Raw genomic sequence first — 20,602 nt, forward strand, 5'->3', positions numbered from 1 at the left:
GTCTGATTTTAAACTAAACCTTTTAAGTCCTTTTTAGTTTCTCACTTCAATTCATTTTTCAAACACAAAAAAACTAAAATGAATATCTTCAGGGGTATTCCCATCAGTAATAGGGAAAAATTTACTTTGAATCATTTTAGATCATTCAAATGTGGCACACATTAAACAAATGATGGGCACCCCTGGAATAAGTTAACTTTTCCCAGTGAAACAATGGACTCAAGAAAGCACAAAAGCCAAAAGATCGAAATAGTTAAGGTCAAAAGAATCGTATTTATTCGTATGTCTGCAGCTATTGTGTCAGCTCAAAACGAGCATTTTGGAAAAAGTTTTCCGAGATAAAGTTCTGATGCTAGTATACTTTTTAACATTTTATATTTATTCAAAACAATTTATTCATTTCTCAGTAAAATTTGTGCACGCTATTTCATTCTTTTGAGTAAACAATACTTTATAAAGTTTATAAAGTGTTTTTAATCTCAAGCATAACTATTTAACAATCCTTACAAAATGGTTTGCTCTTGTTTCTGAAATATGTTTTGTTCAACTTTCATTAATTCAAATATGAGCAGTTTTCTAATTGCTTTAAGAGATAAATAAAAAAAAATATTTGAGGAATTTAAAATCATTTTTCCAATTAAATTTTTATTCAGTAAATAATCAGTTCATAAAGTGTTTGTAATATTGAATGTTTGGCCCTTTTGAAATGTTAGTCTTGATTTGAAATTTTTGAAAATATTGTTTTCGAAAAGATCGGAAAATTTCACAAATGTTTCATATATTAACATTGAAAATCGGACCATTAGTTGCTGAGATATCGACATTGAAAAATGGTGGGCTGTTTGGGTGAGACTTAAAAAACATCAATTTTCCTGTTTTTAAACCTTTGCATTGCAATATCTCAGCAACTAAAGATCGTATCAACAAAGTCCGAAGAAGCAAAATATAGAGAATTTTCTCAGCTTTTCAAAAATATTTTTTTCAAAAGTGTGCAAACATGTGCACTAATTTAAAAAAATGCAAAACTGCGACTATTTTCAAAAAAGTCACCTTAATATGGATTTAACTTGAAAACGGTGCACTTTATCAAAATTTTACTAAAGTACTTTTCGATTGCAAATTTGATTTTACATCGAAAAATGAAGTTGAAAAATTTTTGCGACCAATATTTCGATGTTTTGAAAAAATCAGTATTGATTAAAAAATTCATAACTCGCTCAAAGATTTTTTTGCACAACCTGAAAATTTCTGAAAAGTTGGCATTTTATGTCCTCTAAAACATATCAAAAAATAAAAAAAATTAAAAATAGTGTTTTTTTGCAAATCAAGTTTAAGTGATAAAAAGTTAAATAAAAAAATCACCAATTTTTTTTTTACCGTGAATCATTTTTTTTTTTTCAGTGTAGTCCAGATCCATACCTACAACTTTGCCGAAGACACCAAATCGATCAAAAAATTCCTTCAAAAGATACCGATTTTTGAATTTTCACATATCATTTTTGTATGGACAGCTGCCAAATTTGTATGGAAAATTATATGAACAAACTAATGATGCAAAATGGCTTCTTTGGGCATACCGAAGGCACCAAAAAAGTTTCAGTCGGATTAAAAAATACAGAAAAAATCGCAAATCTCAGAGAATTGCTCCTTAGGAAAAAGTTCTAGAAAAAATAGTTCTACAAAACTGCTACAGGAAGGGGAAAGTCAAAGGAAAAAACTAAAATCTTTCAAGTTAAATTATTGTTGATTCAGTATTTTTGTGGGTTGTTTCATTTCTTTCAAAAACGAATAGTCCTTTGTAAAAAAAGTTACATGAGATTTTTTAAAGTTGATGCATAGTTACATGTTAAATAAAGTGTTTTTCCGGTAAAGTTATTTTTTGGGAGATTTTCGATTCTTAAACCATAAACAGTTCTTTGGAAAGTTTGCGGAGAACATTAAACATATGCAAAGAGTTTTATTTCAAAATAATTTAATCAGGCTTCTGTGAAATTTCAGTGTACTTTTTATTATTCTGTGTTGTTTTGTGATTTTTCCCATTTTTTCAAACAAAAGTGAATCTTGTAAAGTTGTATGAAAAAGGCTAGGTTTAAATATATTTGAACAATTCTCTTCGATAGAAGCCTTATTTCAAATCTATTTTTTGTAGTTTTTAATCGTTTTTTCCGTATGCCTAAAGCAGCCATTTTGCATAGTAAGATTGTCCATATCTTGGTCCATATCATTTTCCATACATATTTGGAGCTATCCATCCATGTTTTGCAAAAATGCAAAACTCTGTATTTTTTGTAGGATTTTGTTGACCAATTCGTGTCTTCGGCAATGTTGTAGGTATGCATGAGGACTCTACCGAAACAAAATGATACACGGATTTTTTTGCTGATTCTAAAATCACTTTTTGTCACTAAAAATTGTTTTCCAAAAACACTTTTATTATTATTTTTTAAGGGACATAAAATGCCATCTTTTCAGAAAATTCCAGAAAGGGCAAAATTTTTTTGAAAACAAAAATGATTTTTCAAAAAATAAAACAAATGTCAGAAAAAGGTTGACTTAATTTTTTAAAATGGAAAATTTAATCGGAAAATTTAATTTCAATTACAAAGTAGAACTTCAGTTTTCACTTCACTTTAGGTAAAGTAACTATTTTTTTGTCCATGTTTGCCCATTTTATTTTTAAATTAAAGAATACAGCCAAGCATTTCAAAATGCCACAAATAAAGAATTATAAAATTTCCAATTAAAAAAATATGAACAAAAGCAGAAAATTTTACAACATTTTCATTTTTTAACATCGAAAATCGGACCATTTGTTCCCGAGATCAAGTGATCGAGTAACGAGGACTAACACTGAGAAAATCTAATTTTTCTATTTTTTGTCTTTGCATGGCAATATATCAGCAACCAAAGGCCGTGTTAACATAGTTAAAAAATGCAAAATGTTGGAAATTTTCTCAGCACGTCGATATATTTTTTTACAAAAATGAGTTAACATGAGCATTAGTTAAAAAAATAAAAAAAAACTGCTATTTTCAAATAAATTACATGAAAATAGCAATAGCTTGAAAACGGTGCACTTGACTTGGTCAATTTTTTTTTTTAATTTTCTGGATTTTTCAGAAAGGATGGCATCTTATGTCCCCTCAAACATATAAAAAATGTGATTTTTTGGAAATGAAAAAAAATGATTAAAAATGATTTAAAAAAAAACCGTGTATAATTTTTTTCGGGTGTAGTTGTCATCCATACTTACCACTTTGCCGAAGACAGCAAATCCACTTTTGTATGCGCAGGAAGTTTTTTTGATGGACAAAAACTTTCAGTCAAAATAAAAAATGTTTTCGAAATCGGTTTGCTGAAATCTCGGGGAATTACTCATTCAAAAGAAATTTAAATTCATTAACATAATATATTCTTCATTCTATATATATTTCTTTTTTCATTGCACAAATATGAGGAGTTACCGTCATCCGGGGTGACATTGAGATAGAAAAATGCTGAAATATGTGTGACCCGACTTCACCTCTAAGACCCATTGTTTTTGAAGCAAATTTTCTGAACTGAAATAATACTCACGATTTTTCAGGTAACAAAAAACTACTTTTTCAACAAAAAAAACATTTTTAGTGGATATAAATAAATAAACGTTACTTAATCTACCATAAAGTGGTTGATGCCTTCCTGACATAAATATAGTTTTTTTTCGGTAAAATGAAAATGTCTAACCTATAAATGTTCTCTAATTAAAGCTTCATATACTCATAACGCGATAGGGTTGTCAGATCTCTAATTTTTTAGACTCGTTGGATAGGTCCGTATCCGTAGGTCGTATCCACTGATTGGTCGCGTGATTGATCCAGACATTTTTTCCATCGAAATATCTGAGATCCGGCCTCTAAAAACTATACAAATAACACTTAAGTGCTCATAACCTTTGATAGGTTTGTCAGATCTTCGTTGTTTTATGTTCATTTGAAATGTCTTTTGATTCCCCATCCAACGATAAATCGTCTTATAGATCCGACCAACGTTTTCATCAAAATATCTGAGATCCGGCCTCCAAAAAGTGTATAAATAACACTTAAGTGCTCATAACTTTTGATAAGTTTGTCAGATCTTCGTTGTTGTAGGTTCATTGGAAAGGTTTTTTAAATACCTTTCTAAAAATGAGTAGCATGACGGGTTTTCTTACAAAAACCACCCTTTTTACAATCTTCCGGACATTAATAAAAATCGTTTTTTGAGCATGACTTTTCAAGTACTACGGATTGGCTAAAACGGTCCAATTCGGTACTTATTTTTCGGTGCACGGACTCACATCCAGACACACGCACAGACATTTGATTAGAATTTGATCCTGAGTCGAAAGGTATACGTGAAGGTTGGTCTACGAGGTTGAATTAAGAAGTTAATTTTTCGAGTGAAGGCAAAAACGGTGCACGTTTTCAAAATTTATTTAAAGAACATTTCAATTGCAAACTTGATTTTTCATCTAAACACACCAAATGAATTTGATCTTCTTGTGCCAATTTTTTTAGAGTGTAATTTGCTTTTCCGAAGGGTTATTCACAATAACTACAAGAAAATCGATCTTGTTCACGACTTTGCACTGGACATCAAACCGATCCGAAAATATGTTCTTATGAGACAGATTTCAGAATATTTCAATGACTTCAACGCCAAAAAAAAATAACTTCTTGAATTGAAAAAGTAGTGCCTTTCAATGATTTTTTTTCAAGTTTTTTTTCTCGTCGTTCTATGCCAAAATTGTGTGGAAATAATTTTCGATACTCTTTAAGGATGTTCCTCTCAGAAACTGGAAAAACTTTTTTTCTATTTCTATCATTGACACACATCTCCTACTTTTCGCGTGAACCACACACTCTGAAACATAAAGAAGCTTTACTTTGCATCTCCGGTCTGTACACCTTGAAAACCTTTTCTTAAAACCATTCCTCCCCGCAATGGTGTGCAGCAATTGCAAATTGCATCTGGTGCATTTACCTTCCGAAGCCCCTGGCTGGCACTTGCCGCTAGTAATGATGCATCAATTTATCGCTTCGGTTGGTGAAAAACTGCAAACCTGCAAGAGCGAGTGCAATGCGCGCCCGAGCTTTCTAATTAAGTTATTTTTGTGATTGGTATCTTAATTCCAAATGCAGCAGCAGCTGAAACAGTACCGAGTGCGCACATGAAGTTATTTATCGAGGCACTTTGGCTAAGCTGGAGTCGGGCTAAATTTATGCATCGAAATTCGATCTAATTAAAGACGTTGAATAGGCGGGGGTATAAATGTTTAGCAAGGGTAGCAATCACTACATTTAATGATAACTGAGGGTTTCTGTGCTGGACGTGGAAGATTGTAAAAAAAATGCTAAATACAAATTGTTCAAATCTTATTACAACAAAAAAAAACTTCCCAATCGCCAATGGTGTGCAAAGATCATCGAGCTAATTTTGGAACGCTGAGTTTTGCCTCCTTCCTGTGTTATTTTTCACATTTCATTATTTTTTCACGCTTCCTCTACAACCAGGGGGGGGCATTCGGCCGAGGTCGATCGTACAAAGTGGAAATGTGTTCTGGCTTTCCTTCATTTTCAATTTCATTTTCTTTTCGAGTGGAGTGACTTTAAAAATTTTCAAAATCTGAATTCAAATCATTTCTTACCGAAACATGTTTTGCCTTAAAAATCAAATATCAATTATAAATAAATCATAACATGAAAACATGACATTCCCACCCCAAGTGACGGTGACTTTTCCTCTGTTTACATACCACGCAGGTCACGCGTTTGACCGCGAAAACATGTTTCATCGTCGGTCACCATCATCGAGTTTGAGAAAACACGATTCTGGCCGCGTTTTCACGTCACTGTCAAGGTTTGGCTGTGACACAGAGCACGCGAGAATGTTTGAGTCATTTATTTTATTTTGATGGTGTTTTTTGGGTGGGTTCTAGAAAAGGTGGGAGATGATTTAAATGCGAAAAGAGACGCATCAACCAAGGTTGATGGAAAAACGGAATGTTGATGGAATAGTTTCACAGAAGATGATATTTTGTAAGGTTGAAACTTACCGCTTTAATGATGTAATTTTACCTAAATTTAGACTGAAAAAGTGATATTACACCAGAAAAGATGCAAAATTACAAATCTTCAGAGGCAAAATTACAAAAAATTTCTGACATAAGAGATAAACTTCTTAACAGATGTAATATTACCATGATTTATTTTTAATTATTTTTAATTTTTTCGAGATTTTTTAAGCTTTCCCGGAAAAATTACCATTTCAAAGAGGTATTAGACTATGGAGCAATTCCAGCTCAAATCGGGAATTTTTCTGGTACTTTTGTACCCGACCCTCTCCGATTTCAATGAAACTTTTTAGACATGTTTTCCTAGGCCTATATAAGACATTATTGTGGGTATGGAGCCAATTGTACTCAAATATAACTTTTGAGCAGGGCGTAAATTATTAGAAAATTTTTGTATTTTGTTATTTAAAAATTACTGTACCTCAAAGCCGTTGCATCGTATCAAATAGTGGTCAAAGACAAACTTGTAGGAAATTTAATGGGCTCTCTGACAAAAATACACAGAAAGAAAAATACACGCCAATTTATGAGAATTTTTAATTTTTAAGTTTAAAAGTTAAATTTTAAGGTGATGTCACGATTTTTTTTGTTCATTTTTTTTTGTGAAAATATCCTTAAATGCAGTGTTGCGTTCCTCACGCGCTCACGCGCTCGTGAGCGCTCACGTTTCGCTCATTCGTGAGGAGGAGCGCTGCGCGAGCTAGCTCACGTTTGCCCGCGCTCACGTTTGCTCCGATTTTTTCAGCTCGCGTTTGGCTCACGCTCGCGCTCGCGCTCATTTTTCGCTCACGGAGCGCTCACTTTGGAAGTATCGCGAATCGTTTTACTTTTTGAGACAGTTTTTTTGTTTTTCAATCTTAGTTAGATTTTGTATTTAAGGCGCAGCATGTCAGTGGAAACAAAGGAAGGGTATGAGCGCGTGAACAAAAAGGACTGTAATCCTTAGAAAAACTTAAAAAAACAATGAAATAATTCAAGAAGATTTATGCTGGGGTAAGTTCGATTCTATGTTATATGCTTGGTTGATTAAAATATAAAATTAAACTGTTTTATGTACCTTAACCGTTTGTTGGCTACCATTCCAGCGTGCGGATCAGAATGAGCAACCATTAAACAAAAGTCATTCCATTTAATAAATCGTTCAGTGCTTGGAAACGGATGATCATTTTTATTAAGTTAATCTTTCTCATTCTAGAAAATAGGGTAAAATTGTTGAAACAATTATCTTTTTACAAAAAGCCTCCAAATTGCTAGTGTTTGAAATAACCCATTTGAATGAAATAATATAAATTGTCATTGTTATGTTTTAGCACATAAAGGGTGGTTCCTCTTCCGTCAAGTAAATTATATCTAACACTTCCGCTACCAAGCCTCTGAAAATATTCAATTACAGATTCAATTAATGATTTTTTGAATATGGACATTCTCTAAAATGTTCCGAATATGAGGGATGATTATAACTTTTATAGAGCTCACTGCTGTTTTTTATAAAGGTTCAATAAAACAAATTTTATTTTTTTGGTGTTTTTATAACCGCCTTGAGTCAAAACTCCGGATTCTAACAACTTAAAATAAACATTTCTCAATTAATTCAATTTTTTATACGTATCAGTGCATCTCTTCACGTCAATGATTTTTCACATTAAGAATGAGTTAGCTCTTTGTTAGCACACTCAAGAGTAAATCATTCTGCCCCTTGGCTAATTCTGAATTTAAATAGAACGTATATTTGGGTTCGCCGACTACATCCATTTTATTGCTTACTTTTGTTTGTTTGACCACTTTCTTGTTTGTTTTTGCTGCCTGTGCTGAGATAGTTCTAGAAACTTCGTTTCAAACAGGCAGATGCTTCATCAGGGAAAAACAACTACCTACTTTGGCTCACCAGCTCACGTGAGCGCAAAACGCTCCGGTGAGCGTGAGCGAGCACGAGCTACCTGATAAAAACTCACGCTCCAGCTGGAGCGAGCACGCTTTCCGTGAGCGCTCGCTCATTCGCAACCCTGCTTAAATGTGACAAAAAGACTCACGAAAAATGTAGGATGGTATGTCTCCCCTAAAAAAAATACAAAAATCAAGTTAAGTGGTCTAAACGTCAAAATTTTCAAAAACCTATAGTGAGAATCGATTCCCCAGACAATTTTACATAAAAGTCTCCATATTGACCATATTTTATTTTTAAAACCGCTGTACTGCCCATGTTCGCATAAATGTCCCATATGCAAAAACAGCAAGCTGAGAAAATCGCATTTGAAGTTTGTCCCATACATAAGGCTACGTGTTAAGTTTTCGCAAAAAAACTGGATTTCCTCTTGAATTCTAGAACAAAGTACTGGATGTTATAGGCTCTTTCGAAAGAGCACACAATTTTGAACCAAACTGCATCAATAACTCGAAATCGATGAAAATGCATATGGGACATTTATGCGATCAGAGGCAGTGTATCTTCACAAGGATTGGACATAGGACAATGGTCAATATGGAGACTTTTATGTAAAATTGTCTGGGGAATCGATTCTCACTATCGGTTTTTGAAAATTTTGACGTTTATACCACTTTTCAAAAAAATAGTATTAGTAAATGATTTTTGTATTTTTTTAGGGGAAGCATACCATTCTGCATTTTTTGTGAGTCTCTTTTTTGTCTCATTTAAGGCTATTTTCACAAAAATGTTGAACGAAAAAAATCTTGACATCACCTTAAAATTTAAATTTTAAACTTAAAAATTAAAAATCTCATAAAATTGGCGTGTATTTTTCTTTCAGTGTGTTTTTGTCAGTACCTATCATCAAGCATTTTACAAAATTTCTTGTCTCCTTAGTGAACTTGCAACTCATTATTAAAAACACAAAAAGGACTTTTAATATTCTTGGTGTTTTGGAATCAAGATGATGTCAGTTATCCATTGCAACTATAATTACATAAAAAATTCCACAAAAATACGTATTTTTCCTGTATTTTGAAAATGCAATGTTGCTAAAAAAATACTCAGACTTTTGTTTTTGAAATATGGGTATCAAATGATAGGGATTTTTTCATACATTTCGATAGCTTTATTTTTGAAAATACTCAAAATTTAAACAAAAATACGTATTTTTGAAAAAGTACTCGAAATTTTATTATTTATTACAATATGGGTATCAAATGATTTCATTCATTTCAAAAGTAATAACACAAATTTTTGAAAACACTCGAAATTTTCACAAAACTACGTACTTAAAAAAAATCATTGTATGCAAAACAATCCGATTATTTGATACCCATATAATAAAACTGAAATTTTGAACATTTTTTGTCAAAAGTACGTAGTTTTGTGAAAATTTTGAGCATTTCCAAAAAAAATCTATCATTTAATACCAATTTTGAAAAAAAATGTTTTAATATTTTTCAGAACGACGTAGTTTTGTGAAAATTTTGAGTATTTAAAAAAAATATAATAGCTATCGAAATGTATGAACAATTTCCTATCATTTGATACACATATTGATAAATTGCAATTGCAATTTCAAGTATTTGTTCGAAAATACGTAGTTTTGTAATAAAATTCGTATTTCACGAAAAAATTTAACTATTATCGAAATGTTTGAAACATTTCGTTCATTTGTTATCCATATTGTAAAATACTTAAATTTTGAGTATACTTTCGAAAATTCTAAGTTTTGTGAAAAATTCGAGTATTTTCAAAAAAATGTGTTTTACTTTCGAATGTATGAAAAAAATCCGATCATTTGATACCCATATTGTAAAATACTTAATTTTTTTGTTTTTTTTTCGAAAATTTGTATTTTTGGGGAAATATTGAGTATTTTCAAAAATTTATGTTATAACTTTCGGATGTATGAAAAAATCCCGATCATTTGATAACCATATTGTAAAAAAATCGTTTTTTTTTGTTTTTTTTTTTCCAAAAATACGCAGTTTTGTAACAATTTTGAGTATTTTCAAAAATGTTTTTTAAAACTTTCAAAATGTATGAAAAAATCTCGATCATTTGATACCCATAAACAGCAGTTCCATATGAAAGCTAAAGAAAAAAAAGTGCTTCGATTTGGGTCAAAAATTGTCTGAGGGTTCCTTGGCCAAAATAATTAGACCCGTATTTTTTTGTTTGGCCATTAGGGTGGCCTTCGCCGTGTTAGGGTGGTCGGAAAAATGGCCGTTTTCGTCGTTTTACACAAAACCACTTTTTTTTAAATCATAACTTCGCCCCTTTTCAACCGATTTTAGCTGTCTTGGGCGCAAATGAAAGATGATAAGACTAACATTTGAAAAAGTCTTATGAAAACATCAAATGCCATTTTGACGGTGTCTGGACCAAAGAGCCTATATCTGAAAATATTTTTAACGGATTCCTCGGACAATTTTACATTAAATTTAAAAAATTTGGCGAGGTTCATCAACAGGATTCAGAGATATGATTTTTTGAAAATAAAATCCGGGTTTTTCGGCGCGCATGAAAACGGGAAATTGACGAAATCGGCAAACAATCAACTTTTTTCACTAAAACTGCGATAACTCGAAAATTTCAGCGATGACCTAAACATGTAAGGTTACCAAAATTTTCGTAATTGAGATTTTTTTCGAGAATGTGTATGATATTTATATTTATGATTTAATCATATTCACTTCCCGGAAAAAAGTGACTTGTCACAAGTGACGAACCCAAATATGCCAATCGCCACATAAAGCACTGGTCACTTCTGATCCCAACCAGCACCCACTCATCATAATCCGTTCATAAACATTTTTGCCTATACTGCTTTTAATGAATTCAATTGTCTAAGCCAAGTGAGCATCGACCGTTTCATCGTTTTGATCGTTTGCGTGAGCATTGCCGGGGAAGTCGAAGGAGTGCAAGCAGTGCAATTTTCATTTAATACATGGTTACCTTTTTTCTTAAGGCGTGTGTGTGTGTGTGTGTGTGTGTGTGTGTGTGTGTGTGTGTGTGTGTGAACAAGGAATAAACATAAAATGCAAGAAAAACTGTGTGTGAGTAACGATAATGTGCACTCTCAAATTAAAAGCCAGGCAAAACAGAGTGTTCTCTGAGCATGCCAAGCATAACCAAACCACAAACAAAAGTGCTCGGAAAAAGGAAAACAACAGGGTAATTCTCTACCAACTCACACGAAATCGGGAAAAGTTGCCCCGACCCCTCTTCGATTTGCGTGAAACTTTGTCCTAAGGGGTAACTTTTGTCCCTGATCACGAAACCGAGGTCCGTTTTTTGATATCTCGTGACGGAGGGGCGGTACGACCCCTTCCATTTTTGAACATGCGAAAAATGAGGTGTTTTTCAATAATTTGCAGCCTGAAACGGTGATGAGATAGAAATTTGGTGTCAAAGGGACTTTTATGTAAAATTAGACGCCCGATTTGATGGCGTACTCAGAATTCCGAAAAAACGTATTTTTCATCGAAAAAAACACTAAAAAAGTTTTAAAAATTCTCCCATTTTCCGTTACTCGACTGTAAAAAATTTTGGAACATGTCATTTTATGGGAAATTTAATGTACTTTTCGAATCTGCATTGTCCCAGAAGGGTCATTTTTTCATTTAGAACAAAATTTTTCAATTTAAAATTTCGTGTTTTTTCTAACTTTGCAGGGTTATTTTTTAGAGTGTAACAATGTTCTACAAAGTTGTAGAGCAGACAATTACAAAAATTTTGATATATAGACATAAGGGGTTTGCTAATAAACATCACGAGTTATCGCGATTTTACGAAAACAAGTTTTGAAAAAGTTACTTTTTGCGTTTCTCTTTGTTTCGTCGTCCGTGTCTGTCGCGGGTGACCATGAACGGCCATGATCGATGACGACCAACTTTTTCAAAACTTTTTTTCGTAGAATCGCGATAACTCGTGATGTTTATTAGCAAACCCCTTATGTCTATATATCAAATTTTTTGTAATTGTCTGCTCTACAACTTTGTAGAACATTGTTACACTCTAAAAAATAACCCTGCAAAGTTAGAAAAAACACGAAATTTTAAAATGAAAAATTTTGTTCTAGATGAAAAAATGACCCTTCTGGGACAATGTAGATTCGAAAAGAACATTAAATTTCCCATAAAATGACATGTTCCAAAATTTTTTACAGTCGAGTAACGGAAAATGGGAGAATTTTTAAAACTTTTTTAGTGTTTTTTTCGATGAAAAATACGTTTTTTCGGAATTCTGAGTACGCCATCAAATCGGGCGTCTAATTTTACATAAAAGTCCCTTTGACACCAAATTTCTATCTCATCACCGTTTCAGGCTGCAAATTATTGAAAAACACCTCTTTTTTCACATGTTCAAAAATGGAAGGGGTCGTACCGCCCCTCCGTCACGAGATATCAAAAAACGGACCTCGGATTCGTGATCAGGGACAAAAGTTACCCCTTAGGACAAAGTTTCACGCAAATCGAAGAGGGGTCGGGGCAACTGCTGTGTGAGTTGGCGGAGAATTACCCAACAATAAAATTAAAAATGCGAGGAAAAGTGTTAAGAGAGACATCAGTTTTATTGCGGTCTAGGTTTTCAATTGAATTGTAACGTTTCGTTTGGCTCGCATTTGACAGGCTGTGGAAAAGGCAATTTTGCAGGGTTTCAGTCATGGTGATGGATAAGTTATCCGTTTCAGGCTTGAGATATCATGATTTTATGTTTTGACAGAACGCCTCGTTGAATCATGAAAATATGAGCCGAGAAATTTAAATCTCTTTTTTATTGTCTAGCTGATTATATGCCACAGCAAATATCATTTAAATGAGAAACTTTTTGTCTTTAAAAAACGTGCTTTGTTGAAATGTTTACGCAGATAATAAGATAGCAACAGATTTATTTAATTGAATTATGCTTCAAGAAATAAATTAATAAAAAAAAGATTGACCAAAACTTTTAAATTGAATATATCAAAAATGGTAAGTGAGCACAAAACAAATAAATATAAAAATATTCAATAACGTTTAGTTACCGATAAAGTCATTGCATCAAACGGTCAAACATTCTTTTTCCTTCTACGGAACATCCAACTTCAAATACCAAACAACAACAACAAACAACCAGCAAAGGTTCATTACATCCCATCGTTAGCGATCCTCGCCGCGTACCAATCTAACCAACAAATAGTGCTAATGTCCATCATTACTGAAAATCAAACACCGCCACCACCAAATAGAAAAGCCACCCAACCGTGGGGGTGGTGGTGGTCCATCCAGCCGTCAAATGGCCATGCAAGGGCCTCGATTGTGATCATCATCGTGATGTGATGAGCACCTTCGGAGGGATTAATTAATCGCTCCTCTGCACAACATCATGATGCAGCCAAACGCACTCACACATACATAAGTAAGTGGTGGTGCATCGTATGCCATTAACGTACCTTTATGCAGCTGCATCGTATTTACATGAGGTGAATCTGCATTGCATATTTTCCGAAGAAGAGCATAAAATTGCATCAAATTGACTCTCAACGTCAGTTGGGAAGTGATTTGAGGAGTTAATTTTGAGCATTAGAGAAATAAATCAAAAAAAATTGTAGAAGTATTGGATATTGGAATTAAACAAATCATTTGATCACACATCAAAAATAGTTTTAAATATGCTTTTTTTGATTTTTTTTTCCAAAGAAAAGACACAGATTGTTCGAATTGACGTGAAATAAACAATAACAAACACGTTTTGTTTGGTTGATCATTCTGAGCGTTGTCCTGAAGTTTGGTTGGAATTGGTTGCCGGAGTCTCAAGTTATAATTACAATTTTTTTGCGGTAGTCGGGCTTGAACGTGTGTCAAACGCGTTCTGAAATGAAATCTCTTTGGCCAGTTGTCGCACTTACATAACTTTTCAGACTGTGTCAAGATAGCACGACAAGATTGAAACTTCTTTCATATGAAGTGTGACAACATTGCACGGAGTTTTTATTGAATATCTCAGGATTAAAATCGAATGTGGGGATCTGTGAATTAATCAAAAATTAAATCGAAAAGCTTCAATTGAAAAAATCAAACCATCCACATTAACGACCCCCGGGTCTTTTGTGGTCTCTATTGCAAGAAGAGGGTGACGATTCTCGAGATTTTCAATTTCCCGGGAATCGAGAGTTGAGTTTTGCAATTTCCCGGGAATTCCCGGGACCCGGGATTTTTTTTTTTGAAAAGCTAAAAGTGACAATATCTTAAAAAGAAAAGTAAAAAAAAGTGTCTTTTTAATAAATTCAGATACAATGAATTCATATTAATCCAATGAAACGTAAATTTAAGCAACCTCATTATTTTGAGGAACTATTTCTACATTTTGATTTTTCCCTCAATCTACAAATACAAAATCGTTTCTTGAGCCTTTTTGGGACTCGAAATTGCAGTTTAAAATGTTTACGATTCTTCATTCGCACTGAGTGATTTTTCAAAAGTTGCACAAACTTGTTGTTAAACTTCACAGCAAAAAAAAAGTGTATATTTGGAAGGTGTAATTTTAGAAGGTTGAAAATTACCTTTTTTATGATGTAATTTTACCTCAATTTAGACTGAAAATGCGACATTACACCAGAATAGTGGTAAAATAACACATTTTCAGAGGTAAAATTACTCATTTTTTCCGACATAAAAGATGTAACCTTTCCAGATGTAATATTACCATGTGTTTTTTTTCTGTGTTGTTATTAGATTTTTTGAAAGTAAAAAAAAATAACTAATATATAGGGGAAATATACCTATTTTAATCACTCTAAGCCGTTCGACCGATTCTCATCACTTTTGTCGTTTTCCGCTATTAAATCAACATTTTCAGATGGATCAACAATGGAGAGTTGCTTGCTCACTTTTATATGAGCTATTTATTACTTTGTAACAGTCAAAAACACCTTTTGAAAGCCGTAATTCATGTTCAAAGTGCTGATAGGCCGATAATAGAAACAGGCCGAAAAAGGGTATAGTTCCCCTAATTTTCAATTTTTTTGCAATATGATAAATAACGACTCAAAACAAAAACTTTAAGTTGATTTTTTCCTTCTTAAGGTCAACTGTAAATGTTCACAATTAGTGGACACTAACTTTACAAATAATGCCTGATTTTTATTCTCAAAATATAATTTAATATGCAAAACACAAAATGACTAATTGACTTAAAAAAGAAATTACACCGATACAGCGAAATTGACTTACTTAGAATTAAAAAAAAACAAGATAATGAGTTTTGTTATGCTCGAGTGAGGATATGAAAATTAAACTTATCTTGAAAAGGCTTTTCCCTCTTAGAAATAAAAAATATTTCATTTCTGGTGTGTAAGTGCTTAGAATGCTCAAGATTAATTTTGGGGTCCAAATTCACTCTCAATTATAGTTATTGGAATTTTTGAAAAGTTAAACTTTTAGAATAAGAAGAATAGAGAAGCATTGGTTTATTCAAGCTTGAAAATCGAACATTGAACATCCAATGTTCTAAACAATTTCGAATTTTTCAAATGTTTTTCTGATTAGTTTATTAATTTTGGTTCGATATTTATAAGTATAAAATTTCCCGGGAGTCTCGACCAAATTTCCCGGGAATCGAGAGGTCCAAAAATGGCCAATTTCCCGGGAATTCCCGCTCGTCACCCTCTAATTGCAAGTTTCTGCTCGAACCTAGGAGTTCGAAGGCTTGAATGGGAAGAGCACCCAAACCTTTTTCTACTCCAAAGAACCTTTCACCCCAGTGTTTGAACTGACGACCCTTGGATTGCGAGTCCAGCCGCCGCCAGCGATTCCACCGGAGTAGGATTAGTTTGGTGTGTTGTTTGTACTTATGGCATGGAGACGACTCCTACACCTGGAATGACTTAACGGCCTAACAACCAAGGCCGGGACCGACATTTTACTTCCTCATCCGATGGAAGGTTGCAGCAGATGGGAATCGAACCCAGAATCATCCGCTTGCAAAGCGGACAGCGTAACAATTCGGCCACGCACTGCTTCAATTGAAGTGCACAGTAAAAATCAAATTTTCAATAATGGCTCAAACTTTATCCGTTTGTTATGATGTTTTTAATACATATCGATAACAAAAAAAATCAGCTCGGATTTTATCCTAATTTCAAAACAATTATTTATTTTATATTTATTATTACTATCTGGATAATTTTGAATCCTTAACCAGGGGAAGATCAGAACAACAATCTTTAGATTCTGATTTAAAAAGGCCGATTTAAAGCTACCGATGAAATTCTTTTTCAAGAATATCAATCGAAAACAACTCTGTTTCTCGATTTGCAACTAGTCATGAAATATATGCGCCCTTCTTACAAGTCATGTTTTGGCTGTATTGATTCCCTTTTCTTAGTAATTTTGTTTGCTGGAAGGTTGCAAACACATTCATTTACATAATTTATTAGAAATTGTTTCAAGATAAAACACAATTGACATTGAAGTTGAATTATTGTGAGCTGTCAATTTTTTTTACTATTATAAGTCATCAAAATTAGAAATAAATTCCTCAAATATTTATTTTATCAAACAGTACTTTTACAGTTAAGTAAAATTTTATAATGCATAAACCTATTTTAGTCAAATGGAAAAAATTTAAGCTATTTTAAGTCTTTTTGAGAGGACATATCAGATAATCTGAAAATCTTCTGGATTTTTTCATGAATTCTATTCTGGCTATTATCAGTATTTTTTTAAATTTGGCTGAAACACCTTTTTCAAAAAGAAAGATTTTTCAAAAGTTTTTAAAATTTTCTTCAACAAAATTCAAAAATATTTTTCAAGAAAAAGTCTTCGGAAAAGTACTTTACGTTTTTTTCTGTCAAAATGCTCTGTTTTCATGTTGAGAATACATTTTAGGTAAAACTGATTTTGCCTTCCTCACTGAGGTAAGGCTATAATCCTGCTCGAAAAATGAACTTTTTATAAGAAGTTCGTAGACCCACCTTCATGTATACATATCGACTCAGAATCGAAAACTGAACATATGTCTGTGCGTACGTGTGTATATATTGGATAGGTAATCGAACGACCTTCCCAACAAGTCCAAAACATTGAAGATCTGGCAACCCTGTCTCAAGTTATGACCACCCAATTGATATTTATGTACTTTTTTTAGGCCGGACCTCACTCAAATGTATGTAAACTATGTCCAGATCTATCATCCTACCCATTGTTGGTTAGGTAATCGAAAGACCTTTCCAACGAGTCCAAAACACTGAAGATCTGGCAACACTGTCTCATGTTATGACCACTTTAGTGATATTTATGTACTTTTTTTGTAGCCGGATCTCACTTATTTGTTTGTAAACAATTTCCGGATCCATCAACCGACCTTTTGTTGGAAAGGTAATCGAGAGACATTCGAAACGTGTGTGCATCTGACATCCCTGTTTAAGTTATGACGTTTTTCCAAAGATTTAATAAGGCCGATGCAAATATTTAAAAAAGTTTTTGTCCCTTGGCCCAGGCCGAGGTCAAGGGGGGGGGCAAAAAAATAAAAAAATATAAAAATTTAAATAACAAGCCATAGTCTTCACATTTAAATGAAAAAAGTGTTTTAAAATGCATTTTACACTAGTTCAGTTGTTTTGCAATCATTAGTTTTCAAAAAATCTAAGATCTGACAAAAACAAAAATTGAATCGAAAAAAAAGATTTTGCATCGAAAATTTTCAAAAAATCTTAAGATTTTTTAATAAACCCAAACATGCTAAAAATTATTTTAAACGCAGGAGAATGTATTTTAATTTGATTTCAGCTGGTTGCACTTGAATTTTCATTGAAATTTTGAAGTTTATTGTAAAAATATTTTTTTTGCCCCCTGATTTTTCGGGCCAATTTTGAAGGGGGGGGTGACAAAAACTTTTAAAAATATTTGTACCAGCCTAATTCAATGAAAAATATTCCCAAATAAACTATTAAGCAGAGTTCGGAAAACCACTCACACTCACAAATCGAGTAGGCTTCCTCACAGCAAACACTCTCGATACTCACCGTGAGTGTGAGGGCTGAGTAAATTTACTCATATTTGAGTAAAATGAGGGTGTGAGTAGGCCGTTTCCAACAATTTGTTATTTACAAAATCAATGACAACATCAATTCAAAATCATGTGTCTTTATCAATCGGTTGTACATTGGAGGTAGCGTCAATGTCTATAAATCCGAAGGTTTAGGGTTGATATTAACGTAGTATAAATTTTTTTTTGTCTGTCTGTAATTTGTTTTTCATTGCTTCAAAAGAAACCTTGGATTGTCAAAGTCCAATGGATGGGCAATTAATTTCATAATTTTAAGATTGGTGACCGGTCGAATCCGTTGTGGATAGACCTACCGCAGGACAAATCGGAGGCTGCAGACGGGGGCAGCTTCTGCGGGTGGATGTTGGCAGCCATACCAAAAGAAGATGGCCGTGTTGCTGTGGGTAATGGTGGTCACTCCCTTCGACAGCTGTGCAACTGTGGCCACTCCCGGTCGCTGACAGTTCTACCAATATGTCTTGCCTAAGAACCAGGACACGCCAGTGGAGCCTCAGCAGCCGCCGGTGGCCCTAGCCTAAAGCTGTTTAAAGCACTGGATCGGCCTTTTTTAGTTTTCAGTGAACCTCCAAGCCAAAGCCACCGGCGGCTACTGCAACTTCTTCGGCATGTCCCGATGCTGAACCAAAACACATTTGTACAACTGTCGACGACCGGGAGTGGCCACTTACCTCAGCAACACGGCCATCCACTGCTGGTAAAGCTGTAAAAATCCACCTGCCGTCTAAACAACCTCCGACCTATCCGTCGGTAGGACAGCTGGAAGCTGACAACAAACTATGTGATTAAAAAAAATAAACTCGCTGAAAAAAAAACAGATAAAAATCAGGATTTGAACCACTGTGATACAAAAACTTCTAATTGATAGCTCTGCGCCTCTACCATCAGGACTACTTTTTCGCTGTTGAGTGAACAAGAAAATCACCGATCTAGAGTTTGACATCTCGAAATTTGTTTTCTAAAATAGCCCTCATGAGCGCTCAAAGCCCTCTTTGTGAGTAAATGAGGAAGGCCCTCACACTCACCGAGAGTGATGAGTAATTTACTCGCAGGTAACTTAGTTTTTCCTCATAGTTGAGTACCTCGTGAGTGAGTGTCCGAACTCTGAAGAAGTAGTGAGGAAGGCATAAACCAGCATCAACCACATAGGTGGATTAAGTCAGTTTTTCTTTACAGTTTAATTTTCTAGTTTCATCAATTTTATTTTTTGTGCCTTGAAAATCGAAACTTTGATATTGTATTGCAAAGAATTGAAATTGTCTTCCAATGAGCCTTCATTTTTAAGCTGACGACAGCTTCTCAACTATCGGTCCGATTTTAAACTTTATAAGCATCAACAATATAGGGAATTTCGAAAACTTTTCGAAGAAAATATATTTTTTTAAATTTTGTTTATTTATTTACGTTGTTGCGTTGCGTTTGATTTTTTCAAGGATTGTGGCTGTTTATGAATTGCAGAGGCGTCGCGTCCACCTGTTCAACCTGTTCATAGTCATTTTGATGTATAATAATATTGATTAGCTTATTTATAAATGTTCAATAATATATTTGTGCGAACATGCAAACTCGTCTTTGAATCATGAAAACGCCAGACGAAATCATTGCATAGAACGCACAATGAAAATGCACCGCGCACTGCAAAATCTCCCAAGCAGCACCAACCTGTCCTAAATTCTTTTAGGACGGCTTCCCATACAACGCATTTGCCGAATACATTCAAAGGCCTCTTATTTGTACACGGCGGACTAGTGTAGTGTGCGACGCTCAAACTGTGCAGCAGGGATGCCAGGTCTGGTAGAAGTCGAATCCGTAGACTTGTTAAAAAAATATTTCCAGGTGGTTGGTGTCTTGGGAACCCAAAATATTTTTTTTTTCTAGCTAGGGGTTATAGAATTTCCAAAACAAATAGTTTTCTTTTTAAAGAAGACCTTAAAATCGAATTATGGTTTTATCAAGATCAACAAAAAGTTAATTTCAAATTGCATGCCTAACTTTACGAAACTATATTACCACAGTTGTGCTACTGTACATAAACTACAAAATATAAATGATTTTTTGAACATATGTTTTTTCATGATTTTATGTGCATGACCTGATCTTCATTTAAAATTAATTTAAAATGAAAACCGATCTGTCTAACAATCAAAATGCAAAAAAACTGTTGTGGAAGTTTTACAAAAAATCAAAATAAATATTTTTGAACAAACTTAATGGAGCTAAAAATGGTTATGATACATTGTGCCGTGACAGAATGACGTTTCTTTTTTCTGTTTTTTGCTGTAACTCGCAAATTTCAAAGAAAACAACTTCAATATTTTTACAGATTCTGAAAGTAAATAAATTTGCCTTAAGACATTGGGCTAAGGGTTTAACGTTTCGGTTGCTGTTCTACGTTCGTGTTTTTCGACGAGAAATTTATTCTATTTTCTGGATATGATAAGCTTCGGAAAAATAGTTCCTGACCACCGGATATATTTCAGGATTCCGAAGGTGGTTTTGAAACGTTTTTACAGTTTATATATCATTTG

General features: G+C 33.6%; 1 pseudogene; it reads right to left on the reverse strand.

Moving 5' to 3' along the window:
- LOC120427974 (uncharacterized) overlaps positions 1-18,431 on the reverse strand; it is a 70,296-nt pseudogene extending 51,865 nt beyond the window's left edge.
- Positions 18,432-20,602: the final 2,171 nt, after the last annotated feature.

The sequence above is a fragment of the Culex pipiens genome, chromosome 1 (assembly GCF_016801865.2).
Source record: "Culex pipiens pallens isolate TS chromosome 1, TS_CPP_V2, whole genome shotgun sequence".
NCBI lineage: Eukaryota > Metazoa > Arthropoda > Insecta > Diptera > Culicidae > Culex > Culex pipiens.